The 13,382-nt window shown below is 45.2% G+C and overlaps 1 long non-coding RNA gene across 1 annotated transcript; it reads right to left on the bottom strand.

Moving 5' to 3' along the window:
• Positions 1-6,610: 6,610 nt before the first annotated feature.
• Positions 6,611-10,500, bottom strand: LOC144942526 (uncharacterized). Its single transcript, XR_013639388.1, has 3 exons — positions 10,481-10,500; positions 8,929-9,012; positions 6,611-6,663 (listed from the first exon to the last, which is right to left on the bottom strand). It is a non-coding gene; the product is annotated as an uncharacterized LOC144942526 (long non-coding RNA).
• Between the last annotated feature and the right edge of the window lie 2,882 nt (positions 10,501-13,382).

Here is a 13,382-nt window from a genome sequence, read left to right as displayed (position 1 = left end):
AACACACCGGTGGGCTAAAGTAGTGAACTATTTGTCTTTTGTCAACGTGACACTTTTTTTGCTGATTGGCCGTGTCGGGTGGTGGAGGGTTACGACACATTTATAAATAACGCGATCTAACCCAAAAACGTTTATTATGAATAATATAATATTGGTCGCGAAAGCCTGATACGTGTTAAACTGACGGTGGAGAGAGCCGAGGAAGTCGGGCAGGGGCCCACACAGAAGTCACGTGATTTGTGTGAGGCAAGAGCTGACTTGCATCTTGAGTTTGCGTAAGAAAGCCTTCAATTATACACAATACAAATTATGTTGAAACTACATTACGAAATTTTGCTGGCATGCGTCGTTATGGGTAACAGTGCTGCTCTTGGGAGGTCAATGATACGATAATTTATACAATCCACTTAGTGATGCATTCCTGGGACGCATTTATGGAAATCACCGACGGTGCTTTTTTTTCTTTTTTTAGGCCATGGTAGGAATACCGGTGGCTCTGTGGTCGTGGCGTGAGCGGCTTGCAGTCGTAAATCATGATTTGAGCGGTTGACCCAGAACCTCAACCCTGTGGAGCCTATAAAATCGGTAGCACTTTGTGTATAGATCATGGTTGATGATATCCTCTCAACCAATTCTCGACGCGCTCCTTAACCGACCCGCACGGTGAAGTATGGTCGAACGGTCTTCCACGACCGGCACTTATTTTCCAGTAGGTTTTTTTTTTTTACCACCACCACCATCATCAGCCATGGTCCATCCACTGCTGGATGAAAATCTCCCCAACCTGTCGGCCATTTCTATCACGGTCTCATGATCAGAGGTCGCAACCGGGTACCCGATACCCGTACCCTACCTGATACCCGGCTACCCGTACTCGGCCGGGTACGGGTACGGGTAGCCGTTTGCGACCCTGGTGCGGCCGGGTACGGGTACGGGTAGGCCGTGAGTCACTGGTGAGTCACCGTTTGTCACTCATTTCGGGTAGGGTACGGGTAGGGAACCCTGGTGCGGCCGGGTACGGGTATGGGTAAGGAATCAAAACTCGTTTGTGACCTCTGCTCACGATGCAGAAATCCATCTATATAATTCAAGGGCCATTGTGCGAAATGTCGTCTCTTGTGTATGGTTTAAATTTGTCTTCTCCTTCTAAAGCAGTGGATTGTTGTTGTTGTTGTTATTATTTGTACAAGTACAGCTTCCTGAAACGAAAACATCCCTCTCTGGCATAAGAGTTATGGGATGGGCGCACTGCAATCCAGAGGCTCGCAGGTTTTCGAGTAACATTTCCAGGCACGGCAGTTGGAACAATAGGGGGGGGGGGGCTAGTTTCTTAAATAGCCGCCGCCCCCCACCCCCAACTCTCTAGCGCCCCTGTCCACCCAGCAGAATCAAGGGGTACAGCCACGGTGGATCGGTAGGTCGCGTACGGCGAGGTAAAGTGTGGGTCACTCCCAACTCTTCCAAGGTGCATGGCCAATGTTGAAGAGGAGGGCAGAAATATCCAGCCGAAGTGGCTCTCTCTGGGGGTCTCCCTCGAGTAGAGGCGCTTCCGCCGCCAGTAGCGATGTGAGCAGGCCCGAATCGGTTTCACTTCTCAAATCAGTGTCTTGAAACTCAGCCATTTGTAAACCGAGCTTTCCCTGTAATTTAAGATTTTAAAACAGAAACAAATTGTGTCGTCTGATTGGATTTCTCTGCAATTATTTATTCGCTTCTATCATAGTTCTTCATTTTTTGGGGTGAGGGGGGGGATTTCGAGTGGAGGCATTGATATGACTTACATTTTGTATCGATACTTGCGAGTGTAGTTTTATTTTTCTTTATGCACAGCGCTTTAAGATACTTCAACATGAAAGACGCTTGATACAATTTCGATTATTATTATTAGTATTGCAAGGCTGCGCTTTCATTTATCCACTAAGCCGCGTGTTGTTTTGCAACGGAGACCCAGGCAACAACTTGCACCATTGCTCCTCCCGCCTCTTAATAAAGGACGCGACTGTGACAATCTGTTTAATAAAATAAAGACACGAACAGACGACTACGCGGCACAAAACGTGAGCGTGCTATGGAGTGGAGCCAAACGTAATACTCTCTGGGCCAGTGCCAAAAAGCGCGGTTTGCGAAAACATCGTGGGAATGGACAAAAAGAACAAATACAGCGTAAGCTCAAGGGGGATGTATTATCGATTGCCACATGCGAAACGAACACCCATCCAGACAGGCTGAATAAACGCGCAGCAGTAATAGCCCACAGACACTCGGGGAGAGAGAGAGCTAAGGCATTTTTACCAAAGAGAGAAGTGAAACACTCCCTACGCCGTCTGTGTGCTAGTTCTCCGACAAAAAACTATAACGGGAAGCTGTGGACCTTCAAAGGATGATCCTGACGCCACTCGAAAGGAGCAGGCCACTGTGTGCTGGCGTCACGGTACGAATTTGAAAAAATGCACCGTAGATTACTCAATTTCGGATGGCACAACACAGAAAATGGATGGGCCTTCTCGAAGGACCAGGTACCCGGTCACGCTGTGCCGCACGGGGACAGTGGTCACTTGAGGGTGCCCCTCGAATGCCTCAATCGAGTTGTGGTGTTAAGGCGCTTTGAGTCGCTGTGGGTAATTAGCGCTCATGATGGTTACCTCTGGCGTCGGGTTCCTCATTCACGGTGTCCCTCTCCTTCAGGCGAGGCACTGTAAACACACAAACGGTGGAGAAATCACAGCTTGCGCCAATTTCAACGTTGTCCTAGTCCTGATTTATCGGCCGTGGTCGATCCACCACTGGATGATGGCCTGCCGAAGCTGTCGTCGCCTCTCACGATACTGCGATGTGACTACCCACCCGGCACCTGCTCGCGAACTGATTTCACCGCTCCAATTGTCCGCTGAACGTCCCTCGTTGGTGACGCGTCCCATTATCTTGGCTGCCACTCCGTTATTATCCCTGACGATCGTCCGTCGATCCTTCTAGCCGTGACGTGTCCCTGTCATTAAGGTGAGTACATCCTCAAATCAACGGGCTCCTCTGTCTCTCTGTGCAATTCCAAGCATGCGTCTCTCCTTGCTTCTTTGTGCACATTTTGGTTTTTGTTCTGTATATTTTCAGTTTGTTCATGATGTGTTTCTGAACTACGTGTTACAGCAGGCAGTGCACGCTGATTGCAAACATTATTCTTTCAGCCACATTGCTGTTATTATTTAACGTGCAGTTTCTAAACTTTTAAATGTGCAGGTTTTGTTTCGTTTATTTACATTTTCCTCTTGAGTGAGCAGCTATCACAGTGCCCTCGATGGCCCTCTGTAACTCAGTGGGCCTTGCCTGGTAAAATTTCATTGATAGTTTTTTTTAGTTTGTTTTTACTTGCTACGAACACATCTGATCTAAGGTAGCGAGCAGAGCCGGCCCAGCCACTAAGCGACCCTTGCAATTGCAAAGGGCCCCGTGGCCAGCAGAGGGCCCCCTAGAGTCACTGCTAGCTAGTGGGTGAAAAAAATCATACATCAAAGGGGCCTCCAACCAAATTTTGCTTAGGGCCCCCAAAGGTCTAGGGCCGGTTCTGGTAGCGAGTGATTACAACGATTATATCAGCTCCCCACCACCACGTGGTGGGGTGGTGGTGCTAATCGTGAACCTCTACAATAATTGGCGAACCTGCTTTCGCTTGGGTTTCATCACCCACCAGCGTACAAAACAAACACACGTTGGCCGTGCCAAGCAATGCATGGCAGCGCAACCCGAAAACACATCAGGCAGCTATGCTGCACAACCGAGAAAAAAACCTACGGCAATCGCATACATCGTTGGTTATTCGTGGACTTCACAATAGCATCGCACCCACCAATGTGGCAAATTGTTGACCAGTTTCCATAGCAGGCTTCGCTGTTGGTGAAATTTGTGGCTTCTTTCATGAGCCTGAGTAACTCCCTGAAGAATTCCATTGTTGATTGATTTCTTGCATCCATTTTTTCTGGGATCAAGTTCTGAAAATAAAACAAAACGTTTTGCGTGTTCAAACATCGGAGGCGACCCCACATCTCATTTATGTGGGGTCAACAGCTTTTCCCTTACTCCTGGACAATAAAAAATAAATATTTTACACATTCCATCCGCCACACCGCCCTCTGGGAGTGCATCGTTTCATCAGTATTGGATCAACACGAGCAAACTCGGGACCGGGTTTTAACACTGAACGTCAAAACGTAGCACACCGATTTTGCCAGGGTTGAAAATATGCACCCTCTCGTAGCTGGTCGGTGTGGCCAAGATGCTTTTGGTGACGGATAAAGATCGTTTGGAGGGCGGGTTGAAGCAATAGGCCTCGAATGGTCACGGTGGCAGATTCAATTATGTCACATGCCCTATCCAGCTCATGGGCCGTATGTTGTCGACAATTGTTTAGCGAACACATACGAACTCTTTCATAATATGCCATGGGGATCGTGACGCTGGCGTGCGACCACGACTGATTACGATCAGCGATCGGGTTCTGCAGACAAATGCTTCTTACGAGTTAAAGCAATCGGGAGGTGACCCGAAGTTTTATTTACCATAGGAGTGGGAAACTTTTTCTTTACTTCGGGTAAAAATGTGGCTTTTAGATACCTTTTGTGGGCAACCACACACCAAAACGTGCACACACACACACACCTTATCACTTTTGTCACCGCAAGCGATAGACATGTGCCTTTCGGGAATTGTAGTGACTGGGCGCGTCGTTAAAATTATAACCACAGTGGTATGAACAAATAAAACAGGTGTTATGATGTTTGAACGCCACCTTTTACAAGGCATCAAGTTTGCATTAACCACACATATTACTTCTGGCAAAACATGTAAACAAACATGCTCTGATAATGATGATATAGGCATTGTCTTTGAAACCGATTGGCCTATACCAGAGACAGCCTTCTTTATGGCCTTGTCCCACCAGTGTTAGAAACGAGAATGCCAAACGGTGAACAGTACAAAGACAATGCAAGCACTGTAAGTATTGTAACACTTATTCGAGTTATATCTATTTTTTGATACTGGCAAAAAGGTCCCATATATATAACTGCTCGGCCCGAGCTATAAGTGTTTCCGATACTTGCATTGTATTCGAAAGGGTAAAGCCTATTCTTATTTTTCATACTTGGACACTGGCGAAAAAAGGTCCCATGATAAACGGTTTTGTGGTTGCCCGGTCGAAAACATTTTACCCCGCACCACTCGATTAGTGCGGCCAAGAAGTATGGTTGCAGGGACGGATAACGTGTGAATGCTGACACAGCACGAGATTAAAAAGTGGCCTTGTCACCACGGATACCAACTGTTACGGGGGGGCGGTGGGGTCAATCCGATGCTGGATGAGGGCCTGTACAGATCATGGTGGGGAGGGGTTATGTGACCATACTTCATTATGCTAGTCAGAGGCTGATCTATGAACTTCTGAAAGGAGGGGTTTGGGCCGATCCTGTGTTTTAAGTTTTTAGTAAGGTTTGTCACGTAAACAAAACGTGTCAATTCGTTACTAGTACAGCACACCGGTGTGGAGAGTAAACCCATAAAATGTACAATTCGAGTACGACGTTTCGCCGGCAATTACAACCAGCATCATCAGGCGACCTTACTGATTGGCTGCATCAGGTGGTGGCGGGTTTAACGACACATGTATATTCACGCGATCTAACCCAAAAACCTCTATTATGGATATTGGTCGCGAAAGCCTACGTATTAAATAGGGCCCTCGACCAATAACAATATTACTATAACAAATACAATCTATGCCTTGAGTTTCCTGGCTGGCTTCCGGCTGGGCTCCTGTCCACCCCCCACCAGTAACTCTGTTGCTTGTGGCTGTGGGCCGTCGCCAACCGAAACAGTGGAGGAAGTTCGGAAAACGCACACATTTGGAAGTGACACCAACGAAGTGGCAGCAACAATGTGCAGATGACCGACACGGTTCATTTTGAAATCGCTCTCGCATCTGCATTTGTACTGATATTCACGTAATTAATTATTTCTCCAGAATGTTCTTTTAAAACCTAGAAAATATATATTTTTTTAAATCTTAATTTTTATCATCTTGGAATTGTATCGCTCCAAGGGATAGTGAGAATAGTAAGAATAGTAAGAACCATTCATAATAAAGCCTACGTATTAAACTCAGCAAGAACCATGACAACAGCTGTTTCGTATTTTCTATTGCTGAGGAACAACGGGTTCTCTTCTGGTTATAGCAATCATAATAATAATTATACAATTCTTCCACATTTATTTGGCAAATATCAATGAATGCTGTTGCACTTGGTGTGCTCCTCAAGATCTGCTAACGACGCCGTAGAACAGATGCAAGCGCGTACAGTGTAGGTACAGTACAGTCCAACTACATCCGGGAATTTTCCTACGATGTGGCAATCATTTAACCGGGTAAATACTTTTAATAATCATGAACATTTTAATTAAACAATAACTTAACTGGGTAAATAAATAACAATTCAACTGGGTAAAGAATTTGTCGGCGTCCATTACCTCGGTTAATCCTTGTAGCGATGTGAAGTTCTCTATGTAGCGTTGGAATTTGAAACCCTTGAAATCCATGAGGTGGCTCATGTGGTCATGAGACTTATTCAGTGAGAAGATCATGAGATGAAGGTCGGCGAACCTTTTGCACTCGTTCACCTAAAAAAAAGCAAAGAGATTTGTCCACAAAAAGCACAATTCGGTTTTTGTCCCCGGCGCCGCAACTTCACACGAATCATTCCAGATAACGGTCACTATATTATATTATTAGTTGTAGTATTATAACCTTTGTTTAACCCAGGAAAACCTCAGTCAAGAGACAACTTTTTTCACGAGGATCCTGCCTACATTTCTATAGTCGGATGTGGATTGTCGTGCTCCGGCGGTGTTGCTTTGTGTAATCTCAAGGAGTAATTTGCGGTTCATTTTTCAGCATTGCGATCTATGGGGGGTTTTGTTTTAGCTATGGGAGGAAGAACCTGGAAGAAACCCATGCCAAACAGGACGAGAGAGAGAGAGACAACACACAAACTCCACTCAGCAAGGCACCCGAGTCAGGAATCGAACCCAGACCCCTCCTTGCTGTGGAGGCACAAGTATTGCCACTTCTTTGATTGTTTTCCCTTTGGCATATGTGGGCGTTTCTTTTCTTCCCCAGCGACCAGAGGTCGCAAACGGGTTTTGATTCCTAACCCGTACCCGTACCCGGCCACACCAGGGTCGCAAACGGGTACCCGTACCCGGCCATACCCGTACCCTACCTGTACCCGGCCGGGTACGGGTAGGGTACGGGTATCGGGTACCTGATTGCGACCTCTGGGATGAAGCCATGTTGCAGGCGCGGGTGGGTTGATTCTAGGAACTTGAATTGTGAGAAGAGACAAGACGTTGGGAAATGAGTGACAAACGGTTGCTCACCAGTGACTCACGGCCTACCCGTCCCGGTACCCGGCCGCACCAGGGTCGCAAACGGGTACCCGTACCTGGCCGGGTAGGGGTAGCCGGGTATCGGGTAGGGTACGGGTATCGGGTACCCGGTTGCGACCTCTGCCAGCGACTCTGGGCTCCCTTTGACATTGTTGTCAATGGCCAAACTTCCCATTGTAAAGACTGCCCCACCTCCCCAGACAATATAAAAGTTCTGAGTGTTAGATTCAAAGCTTTCGTGACTGCAGGAATTACTCTTTGGTTCTTTCGGTAAAGTCACATAGAAATAAATTAAATTAATTAATAATAGAATACGACGTTTCGATTGCAACACAAGCAACCATCATCAGGTACAAATGAATGAGAAAACATAGTAAACAGAGAGAGACACACACATAGGGCATATTCAGGGCCTACCTTGGCTCCTCCCACCCTCAACCAGTATATATACAAGGACTGTTTTCTTGGAATTTCTCTCACTTGATACAGCTATCGTGCTGTGACGGTTCCACCTGAAGACGGAAGCTTGTGTTGCCTCCGAAACGTCGTGATTTTTATTTTATTTTACTTTTATTAATTTTAATTTTTTTACCTACGTGACTTTACCGAAAAAACCTAAGAATATAGGGCAGGAATTCCACACAACTCCCCCTCTGCCCCCCCCCTCTCTCTATTTAAGGCCTCGACACAGAGACGTTGTCTTTCTGTGTGCCTATGTGCGTGTTTCTCTCTGTGTGTCTCCGTGTGAGTCTCTCTCTGCTTGTGTGTCTGTCTGTGTGTCTCCGTGTCTATGTTTTGTCTCTCTCTCAAATTTAGCAATCTTTGGAGGAACGTAATAAACCAGGTGGGGTGTTGACTGTTGTGTTTGCCGACTCTCTGTGTTGTATTGCATTATATTTCCAAGTTTACAATGTTTGTTTTCTCATTCATTTGTACTTGATGATGGTTGCTTGTGTTGCAATCGAAACGTCGTACTCTTCTTTTATTTTATTTCTTTCTTCGTGACCTTACCGAAAGAACTAAAGAGTTCTGAGTGTTGTTTCTTTCTCTCCCATTGTTTAAAAATGTTGGACGATCTCGAGATTTGGCGGTGATATTGCTGGGCGGCGCCTCGTTTGGTTTAAGGTCACCAGCTGCCCTGGTTTAGACAATATTGCTGCTGTACATTTCCACGTGATAAGCCACTTTGTTGAGCTATCATTTGTGGGCCAGGTCGATGTTGAAAAATAAGTTAATAGCTCAGTGGGCTTTACCAGGTAATTATGTTTTTATAGTTTCGTTTTTTTTTTTGGGTGATTTGTTTACCTTTCCTAAACCTTGCACTCCTATCGAATGTTTGTATTTACTTGTTGCTGTGACGTTCTAATGCCGTGCCCCTACTGGACATCTGTGATAAAGAGCTTCATGGCTCATCGGATTACTCATCCATATATTAAAATAATCTGATTCTGATAGTAAGGGGGGGGGAGGGAGGGGATGGGGAGGAGGTGTTCATACCAATTTGCCGTGCCATTGGATCAACGCGTCGATGGGCACTGACGTGTAGTTCTCTTTCAGGTAATAGCGGGGGATGTCGCTGACCTGCAAACACACACGAGCGAGAGCGACGTTCAATGAGAGGAGCCGCGATCCTTCCACGCAAAACAATCAAAACGACTTTATACTATGAAACCTCCTTTACCAGTGGCAAAATATAGTAGTAGGTTTTTACCCTTTAAACTGGTACAAAACTGACACCTTTATACAAAGCATCATGTTTGCAATAACCGCAACACAAGCAGTCAAAATGCAAACAAAAAGAAACAACTCTGATAATGGTAATGATAATCACATCATTACCATTATCAGAGTTGTTTCTTTTTTCTTTTAGTTTGCATTTTGACTGCTTGTGTTGCGGTTATTGCAAACATGATGCCTTGTATAAAGGTGTCAGTTTTGAACCAGTTTAAAGGGTAAAAACCTATTACTAAGTCAACACGACTTTTGCGTTGGGCACGTTGCACAAGAAGGGGGTCAAACTGCTGGAGGGTCAAGATGACAAAGGCGAAGCCACAGCCGCCGCAACTGCTCGCCGCCGCCACTTGCTGGCGGAAGGTGCTCTACTTGAGGGAGATCAAGAGAGGCCCCCCCTCCCCTCCCCTCCATGGAGGGTATATTGGCCTATCTTCTCTACAGCTGGCTAAACGTCTTGGAAGACGTGGGAGTATACCCACGCTTTGCTGATACGGATGATACGAATGTCGTGGATAATAAACCGCGCCATACTCGTCGTAGTATTGCAGCGAGCCCCATAAAAATGAGTCAAGGTAAAAGTTATAAATCTGAGACGGTACTAATCTGCTGTTTGCACACCTATGACAGGGGCGACGTTATCTATAGGACAGCCAATCGTTGAGCTCCTCACAAAGTAGTTACTCATTTTAATGACCCCCGGATGGATGATGAGCTAAGTCAAACTGAAACCGCTGAGCCAACCGGCCACTCGAATCCTATCTTCAAACCCGCAGATACTCGGCGATTCTGGGCACAGCGTTGCCATTTTGGCAATGATCACACTGGTCAACACACTTTTTCTGGCATAAGGTATTCCAACGGTAGTAGGGTAATTTTGGGGTGCTGATTCCAAATCTGGCATCAGTTTTGTCTATCACATCAGGTTTTTGAGATATCAAATATTGCATTTTCAATAAAAACTGCAGAAGAAAAATATTAAATAAGTGGATATCTACATAAAATATTATAAAAACACCATCCTAAAAATACAGCACCATATTTAACACTAAAGCAGTCACTGACTCGCAACAACTTGCAATCATAAGTGACAGAGTTAATTTTGGGTAAAATCAATGAAAATGGGGTATGCCGATAGCATAAAAATGAGATGTGATAGAGCAAATCTGAGATCAGATTTGGAATCAGCACCCTGAAGTTGGTCTAAAATAGCTGCAAAAGTCCAGGCCAGAAAAAAAATGTTTTTTGTTGACCAGTGTCATCTGACCAATGCCAGCAGCCAATCACCTGTGAGAAGCACCCACTGTGGTGTCGTTACCTGGTCATGGGCACTGCAGGGGTTGAGTTGCCGCTCAATGTTGTGCATCTGTGAGCAGAAGAGACGGACGGGCAAGGAGATGTCACTCCGGCAGCAACGGGTGCCCTAGTGTGCATGTCCTGATGTGTGATAATCGGGTGTCAACATTCGTGCTGACGCAATACAAATAATCTCGGCGCCAGCTAAAGTAGAGTTCACAGTGCAATTATGTCGCTGACTTTGCAATTGACTGTCGCATTGTTGTTGTCGTGCTGTTTTTCATCCTCAGATTTAAAAAAATCTGGAACCACCGGGCATCCAAAATGCGCCTAGTGCCTTTTTACCCACTTTTATTAATATATATTTAACTTACTCCGTCTATTGTATCCTCAAAAAAAATCTTGTAACTCAATTTTTACCCACTTCCCAATGTCGTATCCACTGCAAACTTGGTATAGGTATGTCATACTGATGACAATACTATATTCTGTCATAGAAAATTATAAATATGTTTTAAAACATTCTTTTCTACGGCTCTCATTCTCCACGCTCAACTCACGTTGGCTGTAAATCACCACGTGGTCCCTTACGTCACGGCAAGCCTCGGAGAGCCACGCCCAGGGGCGGGGGATGTGGAAGGAGGGGAGGGGCGATGGGGGAAGGGGGCAGGGAGAGGGGCAGCTCGGACAGTACATTTCATTAAAGCGTGTTTTTTTAAATTGCAAGTGCACAGTTAATCCGCAAAGCGGATAAACCACACACGGATAATGGAGAGTCTGCTGTATATAAATGTAGGTGGTCTGCGTCAAGAAATAACCCTTATTTAGCTCTGTGCTGTAAAGAGAGGCCCTTTGTCTATAATATTGCCTGTTGTTTATTCTGGGTTCTCTCTTCGGGGAAGCGTTAGTGTTACAGGTTTGGTGTTCGTCGTTTACCGCAGAGGTCCATCGACTTACCAGTGACCACGTATCATTGCACGAGTAATGTCCGAACACGTAGCACGTGCTTTCCGTGAGCGTGATGGAAATGAGGAAAACGACCTGTGGATGAGAGTGACGGAAGATGCAGTGGTGACTGAGTAAACAACAAAAGAAAGATATTTTGTGTTGCATTGCATTACATTTCCAAAAATTTGTTTTCTCAAACTGCCTATTTCTCTTTCATCATTAGACCTCCTTTGCCAGTACCAAAACATAATAATAGGGTTTTTCCCCTTTTTTTCTGGCAACAAAACTGAAACCTTTTTACAAGGATTCATGTCTGCATTAACCACAATACTTGCAGTCAAAATGTAAACAAAAAACACACTCTGATAATATATGCATTGTCCTTGAAACTGATTGGTTCACACCAGAGACGGCTTTCTTTTGAGCCTCGTCTCAATTGGTGCTAGACCAGAGGACGCCAAAAGGCGTACAGCTCAAAGACAATGCACTATCAAAGTAATGTCTATGTTGTGTGTCTCTGTGTTGTCTCTCTCTGCTTGTGTGTCTGTCTGTGTGTCCCCGTGTCTGTGTTTTGTCTCTCTCTCAAATTTAGCAATCTTTGGATGACCGTAATCAACCAGGTAAGGTGCTGACTGTTGTGTTAGCCGACTCTCAGTGTTGGATTGCATTGTATTTCTAAGTTCACTAGGTTAGTTTTCTACCTGATGACGATTGATTGTGTTGCAATCGAAACGTTGTATTCTATTATTTAATTTATTTTCTTTCTACGTGACTTTACCGAAAGAACCAAAGAGTAATTCCTGCAATCACGAGAGCTTCAAATCAAATATGTTTGTACAGTCGTGTATAATTTGCTGCGAGGATGCTGTACGCGAACATCATTTCGTGAGCACATCACTCCTTTTCTCATGTCCTTGCATTGGCTACCAATCAAATATCGAATTGATTATAAGGTCCTGCTATGGACCTACAAGGCTGTCAATGGGCTAGCCCCCACATTACTTACAAGAACTTATCCATTTATATACACCACCAATGAGGTCCTCGAAATCTTCAGAGCTCCTCCTTTTTAGTTTTCTGAGGTCAAGGCTCCATTCCGTGGGGGGGGGGTGATCGGGTTTTTGCCAGTACAGCTCCAAGACTATGGGACGCGTTGGCCTCTGACAATAAAACAATCAGAATATTTAGAACTATTTAAATCTCGCAATGAAAACTCACCTCTCTAGAAATGGCTTTTTCTCCATCGTTTTTGTCATTTATGCCGCTGGCTCTGTCTAATTTCCCTGATTTCTATACACCGGCACATTGTGATCCTTGGATCAAATGCACCATAAGAAATGTAAATTATTATCTATTTGAAAAATTAACACAATTGGCAATGTCTCTTGCACTCGAGAACGTCTCACTTTTTCAAGGAAGTCCACTGAGGCAATCGTCTCTGTGCGTAACCAAAGACGTAACGACTGCATCATTCAGTGAAACATTTTACATCTGCAACGATGCATTTCATATTTTGTTAATCATCTTCATTCCATACGTGACATAAGGCCGCAGTGAGTTCCCTCCACTTCTTCCTGTGCTTGCCAACACGTTGAAGCCTCGCCCCAAGAGGTCGATCGCTGCTGCCAGCTCATACTTCACGGTCTTGCGCCAGGTGGTCTTGGCTCTCCCAGGTCTCCTTTTGCCAGGTGGTGTCCATCTGGTCCATTCTGAGTACATGTCCAGGTCATCCGAGTCGTCGTTTCTCGATGTCTCGTGTGTGATATTAGGACAACCGGTTTTCACGTACAGTTCGGTGTTGTGGATTTTGTTCGGCCAGAAGATGCAGCAGATTCTCCTGAGGCATCTGTTATGGATGGACTCCATTTTCTTCATGTCGGTTTTGACAACACGCCAACTCTCAGAGCCATACAACAGCGCCGATTTAACATAGCTGTAATACAGCTGGATCTCGAGATACATTGTGCCGTGCACAA

The sequence above is a fragment of the Lampetra fluviatilis genome, chromosome 27 (assembly GCF_964198595.1).
Source record: "Lampetra fluviatilis chromosome 27, kcLamFluv1.1, whole genome shotgun sequence".
In the NCBI taxonomy this organism is placed as follows: domain Eukaryota; kingdom Metazoa; phylum Chordata; class Hyperoartia; order Petromyzontiformes; family Petromyzontidae; genus Lampetra; species Lampetra fluviatilis.
Note: the sequence above shows the minus strand (reverse complement) of the source record. Positions and strands in the feature narration are given on the sequence as shown.